The sequence below is a fragment of the Dendrobates tinctorius genome, unplaced genomic scaffold, assembly GCF_039654945.1.
Source record: "Dendrobates tinctorius isolate UK_male_01 unplaced genomic scaffold, ASM3965494v1 ptg000006l, whole genome shotgun sequence".
Taxonomy (NCBI): Eukaryota; Metazoa; Chordata; class Amphibia; order Anura; family Dendrobatidae; genus Dendrobates; species Dendrobates tinctorius.
Window position 1 is genome coordinate 17418750 of NW_027361674.1, and position 12698 is coordinate 17431447.

Consider the following 12698-nt stretch of genomic DNA (forward strand, 5'->3'; position numbering starts at 1 on the left):
CCTGGCTGTGTGTATAGGGGACGGTGCCTGAACTCTCTGCTTCTTATGGAGTCAGGGTGTACCTGGCTAATGTGTCCCTGACCAATTACCTAGAGCCCTCTAGTATTTAGGGCTGCCCCACCCACTGGAACATTGCCTGTGCAATGTCTAAACTCAGTGTTTTGCTGCTGAGTAAGCCAGACCCTGTTCTGTGTTTCTCCTTCTCTGGAGGCTACACTCCTAGCTTTGTCTTGTGCCTGTCTGTCTGCCCTCCAGGAGGCTGAATATCCTGGTCTCTGTGCTATAGCTCCTGACCTTGTCTTGCCTAGCATCTCCATCCGCCTTCCAGGAGGCAGTATATCCTGGTCCTTGAGTCTTTGTCTCTGTGCCTTGTCTGAACTCTGTCCTACTCCTGCCGCCTTGTCTTTGGCTTCTTTCCCTGCTGTGTCTTTCCCTGTGTCTTCCCTGTCTGTGCTCTGTACCCTTGCAGCTCCGCCTGCTCTGCACCCTTGCAGCTCCGCCTGCTCTGCACCCTTGTAGCTTCGCCTACTCCACCTGCTCTGCAACCTTGCAGCTCTGCCTGCTCTGCACCCTTGCAGCTCTGTCTGCTCTGCATCCTTGCAGCTCTGTCAGCTCTGCACCCTTGCAGCTCTGTCGGCTCTGCACCCTTGCAGCTCTGCCTGCCCTGCACCCTTGCAACTCCGCACTCCTGCTGCTCCGCCTACTCCGCACTCCTGCGGCTCCACCTACTCCGCACTCCTGCCTATATCCATACCTACTCCTCCCATGAGAACAGGTCCAAACCTGTTCCCGTTAAATTTCACTCCCTCCTATCAGTTCCTGTACCTTCACCTCCTGTGTGATCAGAACCCTACCTGTTCCTCCATATTCCATTCCTTCCAGCCAGTACCTGCTCCTGCTGTGTGAACAGGTCCCTACCTGTTCCTTCATACACCACACCTGCCTGCCCTGTGTCTCAAGCCGTGCCTGCCTGCCCTGTGTCTCAAGCCATGCCTGCCTGTCCTGTGTCCAAAGCCGTGCCTGCCTGCCCTGGGTCTCATTCGTGCCAGCCTGCTGTGTCTTGTCCATGCCAGCCTGCCCTGTGTCTCCAAGCCATGCCTGCCTGCCAGTGTATCAAGCCGTGCCTGCTTGCCCCATGTCTCAGCCGTGCCTGCTTGCCCTGTGTCTCAACCGTGCCTGCTTGCCCTGTGTCTCAACCGTGCCTATCCTTAAAAAGCCAACCCTCGACCCAACCGCTATCGCCCAATATTGCTGCTCCCATTCGCTTCCAAACTCCTGGAGCAGCATGTCCATGCTGAACTTTCCTCCCACCTCTCATCTAACTTGCTCTTTGACAATCTACAATCTGGTTTCCCCCCCATCACTCCACTGAGACAGCCCTGACCAAAATTACTAATGACCTACTTACAGCCAATGCTAACGGACAATACTCTATACTCCTCCTTCTAGACCTGTCTACTTCAGATCCTCTCCTCCTTTGGCATCAAAGACCTCGCCCTATCCTGAATCTCCTCATACCTTTCCAACTGTACATTCAGCGTCTCCCACTCCCACACTACCTCCTCATCCCACCCTCTCTCTGTTGGAGTCCCCCAAGGCTCTGTTCTAGGACCCATACTATTCTCAATCTATACACTAGGCTTGGGACAACTCATAAAGGCCCATAGATTCCAGTACCACCTGTATGCTGACAACACTCAGATCTACCTCTCTGCTGTCCAGAATCCCAGAGTGTCTATCAGCCATATCCTCCTTCTCCTCTCGCTTCCTGAAACTCAATGTGTACAAATCTGAACTCATCATCTTTCCTCCATCTCACAGATCCTCCTTACCTGACCAATCGATCACAATTAATGACATCACGCTTTCCCTCGTACCGGAATTCTGCTGCCTTGGAGTAACCCTTGACTCTGTCCTGTCCTTCAAACCGCACATCCAAGTTCATTCCACCTCCTGTCGCCTCCAGCTCAAAAATAATTCCAGAATCCATCCTTTCCTTAACCCTCAACTGCTAAAATGCTTGTGCATCCTCATCATCTCCTGCCTCGACTACTGCAATATCCTTTTCTCGCACCTCTCCAGTCCATCCTTAACTCTGCTGCTCGAATAATTCACACCCAACCGCCTCCAAGACTTCTCCCGAATATCCTCCATCCTCTGGAATTCTTTTCCCCAACACGTCCGACTATCAACCACATTCGGATCCTTCAGATGGAACCTGAAAACCCACCTCTTCAGGAAAGCTTACAGTCTGCACTGACCCCTCTGCCTCCTCACCACTATTGGAGCTACCGCCTCAACATCACCAGAGCTGCTGCACCCCCCAACCTACTGTCTCCTTCCCCACCATCCTGCAGAGTGTAATCCCGCAAGGGCAGGGTCATCTCCCCCGTATCAGTCTGTGATTGCTAGTTTGTTTACTGTAAGTGATATCTGCAATTTGTTTGTAACCCCTTCTCATGTTCAGCACCATGGAATCAATGGTGCTACATAAATAAATTATAATAATAATAACTTTATAAACAGCATACAAATCTAGCAACTGAACACTCAGACAGGAATGGAGTTGTTGCACCAAACATATTCCAACACCCCCACTCAACAACTACTTATCCTGTTAGTCCCATTGCGGTTCTGAAGACCACAAACTTGGCTCTTGATAATGGCTTTGTCACACCATCGGCTATCATCTTGTCATACTCGCAATAAACAAATTTGAGTACACCACATTCCACTAAGTCATGTAAGTGATGATGTTTTACATCAATGTGCTTAGTCCTTGCACTAATCTTCTTACTGCTGGCAAGTTTAATGCATCCTTGGTTGTCCTCATAGATAACTGTTGGTTGAGCTAATGGCTTGCCGAAATCTTCCAAAAGTTGTTTCAACCAAATTACTTCTTGACTTGCATAAGCATGAGACATATATTCTGCTTTTGTAGAAGATAATGTGACTGACACTTGTTTTCTGCGGGACCAAGAAATTGAATTTTCTCCTAACTTGAACAAGTAACTACTTGTTGATTTCCGATCACTTGAATCTCCAGCCCAATCTGGATCCACATAACCTCTGAGAGTGAGATCTCTTGATGGAGATATCTTAAGATTTAGCCTTTGAGTTTCTTTAAGATATTGAAGAACTCTCTTAATTGCATTCCAGTCTCTTTGGCGTGGCTTGCTTACACGTCAGCAAAGAATTCTGACTGTGGCTGTGATATCCGGACGAGTTGTGGTTGCTATGTACAGAAGCTCCCCCACTGCTTGTCTATAACTCTTATTGCTGGGTAGCAGATCTTCTCTTTCCAACTTTAAGTAGGATGGATCCATTGGTGTTGACGCACCTTTGGCTTCTGATATTCCAAACTGGTTTAGGATTGCGGAAATTTTAGAACTTTGGTTGAGAAGAAAACTACAATCTTCCTCTCTCTAGATTTGGATTCCCAAATAATAAGTCACATTTCCAAGGTCCTTATTCTCAAAGTGCTGGTTGACAATTTCACCTAACTTTGCAATTTCTTTTTCATTGTGGTAGCTCAGTAAGCTTCCATGTCTGGAGTTGGTGAAGGGACTCCAACTCTTCATTAGCAGCATTTATCCACTTATACTTCTCGTGGACAGGCAGTTTTTGCATCTCTTGCCATGACTGTGGCTCTGGTTCAGGAAGTGTTCTGACCATATAAGAAAGGTGTCTATCTGGGATACCTTTGTTTGGCCTTTCTCATCTCCTGACTGGAGGTTGACTTGGTTCTTCTGTGTCTTCCTTGGTGGCTTCAGAGCTTATCCATACTTCATTGTTTTCCTTTTCGGTGTCTGGAATTGATGGTTGAGATTCTTGTTCTTGCTTCTTAGGTTGAATAACTGGTGTAACTTCATGGAATTTGAGAAATAGAGTTTTCATTAATCACTACATCTCCGCTGATTGATACTGTGTTGGTCTCTGGGTGCAGGATTCTGTATCCCTTTTGAGTTTCGCTATAGCCCAACAGAACTCCTTGCTTTACATATGATTCCCACTTGAAACGGTTTTCTTTGGGAACATACATAAACGTTTTGCTTCCTAATATCCTGAGGTGCTTCAGGTTAGGCTTCTCGAAGTTCCATAGTTCATATGGAGTTTAATTTATGGCTTTACCTGGCACTCTGTTTTGAAGATAGCAAGCTGTCATGATGGCTTCTCCCCAATACGTTGTAGGTAGATTCGCATCAAACAACATACTTCGTCCACTTTCGCAGAGAGTATGGTTCTTTCTCTGTACAATGCCATTTTGTTCTGGGTTGTATGGAATGGTAGTCTGGAACAAGATTCCATCCTTTTTCAAAATGGTTTGCACCTTATCACTTGTATATTCAGTTCCATTATCTGCATGCAAGGCTTTTGGCATTCTTCCAAATTTGTTAAACACTACAGTAAAATATTCTTCCAGTTTCTGTGGAACTTCATCCTTACTGTGAAGCAGGTAGGCGACTGTATACCTGGAGTAGTCATCAATAAATATGAGAAAATGTCTCTTCTTGCTAGGAGTTTGAACACTCATTGGACCATATACATCTGTAATGTGACGCGAGTCACGGCAGTAAATATATATACTACTTACTGTTAGTGATGAGCGAGTATACCTGTTGCTCGCGTTTTCCCGAGCATGCTCGGGTGTCCTCCGAGTATTTTTACGTGCTCGGAAATTTATTTTTCCTCGTGTTATCTGCATGATTTGCGACTTGTAGACAGGCTGAATACATGAGGGAATTCCCTAGCAAACAGGCATTCCACACATGCATTCAGGCTGTCTAGTAGTCGCAAATCATATCAGATAACAGCACAGACTGACATCCCCGACACAAAGTAACAAAAAGACAGAAACAGAGTGGAAATCATGACATGTATGTATCAGATCCAGTGGCTGTGCACAGGGGCTGGCTGGGCCGGGTGGCAGGGAGGCAAATGCCCCCCGGGCCACTCACCCAGCAGCTGTGCAGGGCCGGCCACCTGATGGCTGCACACAGCAAACTGAGTGTGGCCGTGTCTGCTGTGCAGCACAGTACTGTCTGTGTAATGCGGCTGGCAGCAGGGTTTGTGTCTAGATCGGAGTTGATTTCTTGAGGTAATGCTGTCACTGGAAGGGGTGGGGCCTCCTTCAGTCCAGTGACGATCCAATAGCAGGAAGTGAAGCTGTGTTTTGGCAAGGCTGCTGGAAAAGGAAACTGAGGGGCTGCACCATGGAGCCCTGTGAGGAGAGGACTGAGGGGCTGCAAATGGGAGTGAGGACGCAGAACTTGGTGTGAGGACCCTGAGGATGTATTTTGGAAAGGAGTTGATGCCACTTGAGTGGGCCTGCAAAGGGAAGATTGTGATGAGGTGCTGTGTGGGGAATGGGGGGGATGATGAGGGGCTTTGTGGGGAGAAAGGCTGGGTGATGAGGGGCTGCGTGTGCTGAGAAGGGATGATGAGGGGCTGTGTAGAGATAAGGGGCTGTGGGGAGAAGGGGGGATGATAAGGGGCTGTGGTGAGATGATAAGGGGCTGTGGGAAGAAGGGGGATGATGAGGGGCTCTGGGGAGAAGGGAAGATGAGGGGCTGTGGGGAGATAAGGGGCTGTGGGGAGATGAGGGGCTGTGGGGAGAAGGGGGATGATAAAGGGCTGTGGGAAGATGAGGGGAGTGGGGAGAAGGGAAGATGAGGGGCTATGGGGAGAAGGGAAGATGAGGGGCTGTGGGGAGAAGGGAAGATGAGGGGCTGTGGGGAGAAGGGATGATGAGTGGCTGTGGGGAGAAGAGGGGCTGTTGCGAGATACGGGGCTGTGAAGAGAAGGGGGATGAAAAGGGTTTTGTGGGAAGATGAGGGGCTGTGGCAAGATGATAAGGTGCTGTGGGGAGAAGGGGGGATGATGAGGGGCTGTGGGGAGATGGGCTGTGGTGAGATAAGGGGCTGTGGGGAGAAGGGGGGATGATGAAGGGCTGTGGGGAGATGAGTGGCTGTGGCAAGATAAGGGGTTGTGGGGAGAAGGGCGGATGATAAGGGGCTGTGTGTGCTGAGAAGGGATGATGAGGGGCTGTGGCGAGATGATAAGGGGCTGTGGGGAGAAGGGGGATGATGAGGGGCTGTGGGGAGAATAGATGATGAGGGGCTGTGGGGAGAAGCGGGGATGATAAGGGGCTGTGGGGAGAAGGGGGATGATAAGGGACTGTGGGGAGAAGGGGGGATGATAAGGGGCTGTGGGGATTAGGGGATGATGAGGGGCTGTGGGGAGAAGGAATGATGAGGGGCTGTGGGGAGAAGGAATGATGAGGGGCTGTGGGGAGAAGGGGGGATGATAAGGGAGTGTGGGGAGAAGGGGGGATGATGGGCTGTGGGGAGAAGGGGGATGATGGGCTGTGGGGAGAAGGAGGGATGATAAGGGGCTGTGGGGAGAAGGGGGATGATGAGGGGCTGTGGGGATTAGGGGATGATGAGGGGCTGTGGGGAGAAGGAATGATGAGGGGCTGTGGGGAGAAGGAATGATGAGGGGCTGTGGGGAGAAGGGGGCTGTGGTGAGATGATAAGGGGCTGTGGTGAGAAGGGGGACGATAAGGGACTGTGGGGAGAAGGGGGGATGATGAGGGGCTGTGGGGAGATGAGGGGCTGTGGCGAGATAAGGGACTGGGGAGAAGGGGGATGATGAGGGGCTGTGGGGAGAATGGATGATGAGGGGCTGTGGGGAGATGAGGGGCTGTGGCAAGATGATAAGGGGCTTTGGGGAGAAGGGGGATGATAAGGGGCTGTGGGGATAAGGGGGGATGATGAGGGGCTGTGTGTGCTGAGAAGGGATGATGAGGGGCTGTGGCGAGATGATAAGGGGCTGTGGGGAGAAGGGGGATGATGAGGGGCTGTGGGGAGAATAGATGATGAGGGGCTGTGGGGAGAATGGATGATGAGGGGCTGTGGGGAGATGAGGGGCTGTGGCAAGATGATAAGGTGCTGTGGGGAGAAGGGGGGATGATGAGGGGCTGTGGGGAGATGGGCTGTGGTGAGATAAGGGGCTGTGGGGAGAAGGGGGGATGATGAAGGGCTGTGGGGAGATGAGTGGTTGTGGCAAGATAAGGGGTTGTGGGGAGAAGGGCGGATGATAAGGGGCTGTGTGTGCTGAGAAGGGATGATGAGGGGCTGTGGCGAGATGATAAGGGGCTGTGGGGAGAAGGGGGATGATGAGGGGCTGTGGGGAGAATAGATGATGAGGGGCTGTGGGGAGAAGCGGGGATGATAAGGGGCTGTGGGGAGAAGGGGGGGATGATAAGGGACTGTGGGGAGAAGGGGGGATGATAAGGGGCTGTGGGGATTAGGGGATGATGAGGGGCTGTGGAGAGAAGGAATGATGAGGGGCTGTGGGGAGAAGGAATGATGAGGGGCTGTGGGGAGAAGGGGGGATGATAAGGGAGTGTGGGGAGAAGGGGGGATGATGGGCTGTGGGGAGAAGGAGGGATGATAAGGGGCTGTGGGGAGAAGGGGGATGATGAGGGGCTGTGGGGATTAGGGGATGATGAGGGGCTGTGGGGAGAAGGAATGATGAGGGGCTGTGGGGAGAAGGAATGATGAGGGGCTGTGGGGAGAAGGGGGCTGTGGCGAGATGATAAGGGGCTGTGGTGAGAAGGGGGGACGATAAGGGACTGTGGGGAGAAGGGGGGATGATGAGGGGCTGTGGGGAGATGAGGGGCTGTGGCGAGATAAGGGACTGGGGAGAAGGGGGATGATGAGGGGCTGTGGGGAGAATGGATGATGAGGGGCTGTGGGGAGATGAGGGGCTGTGGCAAGATGATAAGGGGCTTTGGGGAGAAGGGGGATGATAAGGGGCTGTGGGGATAAGGGGGGATGATGAGGGGCTGTGAGTGCTGAGAAGGGATGATGAGGGGCTGTGGCGAGATGATAAGGGGCTGTGGGGAGAAGGGGGATGATGAGGGGCTGTTAGGAGAATAGATGATGAGGGGCTGTGGGGAGAATGGATGATGAGGGGCTGTGGGGAGATGAGGGGCTGTGGCAAGATGATAAGGGGCTTTGGGGAGAAGGGGGATGATAAGGGGCTGTGGGGAGAAGGGGGGATGATGAGGGGCTGTGTGTGCTGAGAAGGGAAGATGAGGGGCTGTGGCGAGATGATAAGGGTCTGTGGGGAGAAGGGGGATGATAAAGGGCTGTGGGGAGAAGGGGGGATGATGAGGGGCTGTGTGTGCTGAGAAGGGATGATGAGGGGCTGTGGCGAGATGATAAGGGGCTGTGGGGAGAAGGGGGTTGATGAGGGGCTGTGGGGAGAATAGATGATGAGGGGCTGTGGGGAGAAGCGGGGATGATAAGGGGCTGTGGGGAGAAGGGGGGATGATAAGGGACTGTGGGGAGAAAGGGGGATGATGAGGGGCTGTGGGGAGAAGGAATGATGAGGGGCTGTGGGGATTAGGGGATGATGAGGGGCTGTGGGGAGAAGGAATGATGAGGGGCTGTGGGGAGAAGGAATGATGAGGGGCTGTGGGGAGAAGGAATGATGAGGGGCTGTGGGGAGAAGGAATGATGAGGGGCTGTGGGGAGAAGGAATGATGAGGGGCTGTGGGGAGAAGGAATGATGAGGGGCTGTGGGGAGAAGGGGGGCTGTGGGGAGAAGGAATGATGAGGGGCTGTGGGGAGAAGGGGGGCTGTGGCGAGATGATAAGGGGCTGTGGTGAGAAGGGGGGACGATAAGGGGCTGTGGGGAGAAGGGGGGATGATGAGGGGCTGTGAGGAGAAGGGATGATGAGGGGCTGTGGGGAGATGAGGGGCTGTGGCGAGATAAGGGACTGGGGAGATGAGGGGCTGTGGCAAGATGATAAGGGGCTTTGGGGAGAAGGGGGATGATAAGGGGCTGTGGCAAGATGATAAAGGGCTGTGGGGAGAAGGGGGGTGATAAGGGTCTGTGAGGAGAAGGGATGATGAGGGGCTGTGGGGAGATGATAAGGGGATGTGGGGAGAAGCGGGGATGATAAGGGGCTGTGGGGAGAAGGGGGGATGATAAGGGGCTGTGGGGAGAAGGGGGGATGATGAAGGGCTGTGGGGAGAAGGGGGATGATGAGGGGCTGTGGGGAGAAGGGGGGATGATGAGGGGCTGTGGGGAGAAGGGGGGATGATGAGGGGCTGTGGGGAGAAGGGGGATGATGAGGGGCTGTGGGGAGAAGGGATGATAAGGGGCTGTGGGGAGAAGGGGGGATGATGAGGGGCTGTGGGGAGAAGGGGGGATGATGAGGGGCTGTGGGGAGAAGGGGGGATGATGAAGGGCTGTGGGGAGAAGGGGGATGATGAAGGGCTGTGGGGAGAAGGGGGATGTGAATGATGAGGGGCTGTGTGAGAAATTGGGGGTGATGAGAGGCTGTGAGGGGAATTGGGGGTGATGAGGGGCTGTGTGGGGAGAAGGGATGATTAGGGGCTGTGTGGGGAATAGTGGGTGATGAGGGGCTGTATGTGGAATGGGGGAATGATGGGGGCTATGTGAGGAATTGGGGGATGAAGAGGGGCTGTGTGAGGAATGGGGGATGATGAGGGACTGTGTGGGGAATGGGGTGACGAGGGTGTCATGATTTGTAGTCTTGCCCTGTCCTGTATTTTGTATAATAGGTCATTTAACTTTCCTCTGATTCATTTGCTGTAAATTAACCATGTCTCCTTCCCCCAATACTTTGCAATGTCTTGTGATGTACCTGGACCATAATCTAATTTAGGCTTGTGTCAACAGCTAGTGGAACTTTGGCTATTGTTTTCCTAAGCAGAAGATAACCTACAATACACATCCTGTAGACTAAGTGGAGCCCTTACATTTCTAGAATCTTCTGATGGACCAAACCATTGAATAGTAGGTGTGACCCCTACCCCCCTTCAGATGGACTGATCCCAGGAGCCCTGACAATACATTCTTGCTTTAAGATCAGATGTGAGTTGGATGCTAAAAGAGAAGGATGAGGCTGTCTGAGGAAGCTTCGGCCTCTGTGTGATCGTGGTGGATTTCTGGGACTCTTAAAGGACTATGGTTTTGTGATCTGGCACAAGGATTGTCGGGAGGTGCCCCCGAATCAGTTTCCTGTGGACTTATTTTGGGACTCTGCAAATTACCTTCGTGTTGTTCCTGTTTTTTGGTCAATAAATCTGTTGGATTATTCCCAGGCCTGTTGTCCCTCCTTGCTCTGGAGAATACTCCCGTCACAAACTGGTTGGCAGCGGTGGGATCAGAGCAGAAGAAATGGAGGACAACGGCCCATCAACTTCTGGAACCAGAGCCTCAGAGTACAAGAACTGGACTGCAAAGAACCTACAAACAAAGGCCCGTGAACTGGGAGTCAGCTGCAAGGGACTCTCCAAGGAGCAGCTGATTGAAGCTTTGGAAGCAGTTCGCCTGCAAGATGATGCTGAGGAAGGATCCTCACAGCAAAGAGAGGAAAGGCGGCAGTCGGAGGTAAATACCCAAAAAAGTCAGTGGGTTGTGTGGTACGAGGAGGAGATGGCCTTACTGGGAGAAGAGGCTACCATAGAAGATAAGAGGGAGGTCATGCGCACAGCCAAGGAGAGGCAGCGCAGGATGGAGGAGAGGGCAATGCTGGAGAGGGAGATCGCTTTGGAGGCAGCGAGAAGCTCCAGACAGACTGTACCCACAGCATCCCCCATGAGGGAACTCCCCAGAGTGTCCCGCAAAGACTTCAAGCCGTTTAATGAGGCTTCCGGTGACATTGAGGGCTTCTTCCTGGACTTTGAGCATCAGTGTCGATTAATGGAAGTCCCGGAAAGGGAGCGCGTCCGACATCTTGTGGGGCTCTTAGAGGGTGGAGCTGCCGCAGCCTATAGAGCTATGGACCCTCGGTGGAACTGTGAGTATGCAGAGATTAAACGGACTGTTCTAGAACATTATGCTGTGACCCCAGACACTTACAGGACCCAGTTTCGTACTTTAGCCTGTAATGAGGAAGTGTCTTTCAAGATGTATGCCCACAGACTCAAACAAATATGTAATCGCTGGCTGGAGGCAGAGGAGGCCTTAACCTGGAACACCTGTCTCCAGGTTATCCTAAAAGAACAACTTTTTGCCCAGTGCCCCGCTGAGATCAGGGAATGGGTGCGTGAGAGGAAACCTGCTACAGTGGAAGAAGCTGCATCTCTCGCTGATGAGGCTCTCACCATCAAGCCTCGGTGGAGAGTTCTGTTGGAGGATGGAGAGAGGCCTACCAGCTCCACAACACCGGTGGCCCCCAGTTCTTCTGTCCCCATTGTTCCCCGTTCCTCTGAGCCACCACCTCGTGTTGATACCTGTGTTAATGTGCCTCCTGTTGCTTCCACTGCGTTTTCTGGAATACGACGAGGAGAGGAAGTAGCAGAGCGCAGGTGTTATGGTTGTGGGCATCCGGGGCATCTGCAGGCCTCATGTCCAGCCAGCTCATGGAGGAATCGTCCTCAAACCCCTACAGCACCTTCAGGTGGGAGCCGACCGGCAGGTTCCCTTACTCCTCGCCCAAGAGGACGCATTGGATGGAGTGAGACACAGCACAGATGCTATCGATGTGGGCAGCCTGGGCATCTGCAAGCCTCCTGCCCAGCTGTTCAAATGAGGATTGATCCTGTACCCAATCATATTATTAATTATGTACAGCCAAGTGCCATGGAGGAAGACGTGTCACCACTAAGTGAGGACTGGCCTAGTGCCTCACCCACCCATGTTGCACCACTAGGAGTTTATGGTGTGCGACCCGCAGCTATGACGACTTCAGCTCATCGAGGTAAGCACTTGCAGGAGGTCGTGCTGGATGGACAAAGACTTGTTGGATTTTGTGACTCAGGAGCTTTCCTCACGCTGGCTGATCCCCGAGTGGTTCGGCCTGAGGCAATCCATAGAGGACCTGGAATTGTCATTGAACTGGCTGGTGGACAATGGAGGACTATTCCCACAGCCACTGTGGATCTGAACTTTGGTTTTGGGGTCAGGCGATGTTTGGTTGGGGTGATGGGTGGTCTGCCTGCAGCTGTTCTCCTGGGCAATGATGTGGGAAAGCTACGATGCCAATTCGTGGCTGCATGAAGCCACATGTAAGTTACGCCATGCCTGTGTGTACTTAACCAGTGACCTGTAGAGGTCCCTAGTACGTACACAAATTAGGAGGGGAAGGGATTGTCATGATTTGTAGTCTTGCCCTGTCCTGTATTTTGTATAATAGGTCATTTAACTTTCCTCTGATTCATTTGCTGTAAATTAACCATGTCTCCTTCCCCCAATACTTTGCAATGTCTTGTGATGTACCTGGACCATAATCTAATTTAGGCTTGTGTCAACAGCTAGTGGAACTTTGGCTATTGTTTTCCTAAGCAGAAGATAACCTACAATACACATCCTGTAGACTAAGTGGAGCCCTTACATTTCTAGAATCTTCTGATGGACCAAACCATTGAATAGTAGGTGTGACCCCTACCCCCCTTCAGATGGACTGATCCCAGGAGCCCTGACAATACATTCTTGCTTTAAGATCAGATGTGAGTTGGATGCTAAAAGAGAAGGATGAGGCTGTCTGAGGAAGCTTCGGCCTCTGTGTGATCGTGGTGGATTTCTGGGACTCTTAAAGGACTATGGTTTTGTGATCTGGCACAAGGATTGTCGGGAGGTGCCCCCGAATCAGTTTCCTGTGGACTTATTTTGGGACTCTGCAAATTACCTTCGTGTTGTTCCTGTTTTTTGGTCAA

At 52.0% G+C, this 12698-nt stretch overlaps 1 protein-coding gene across 1 annotated transcript in view; it reads left to right on the forward strand.

Annotated features, from left to right (window-relative positions):
* Positions 1 to 12698, forward strand: part of CUNH14orf39 (chromosome unknown C14orf39 homolog) — a 50658-nt gene that overhangs the window by 19567 nt on the left and 18393 nt on the right. The gene's annotated exons all lie outside the window — the stretch shown is intronic.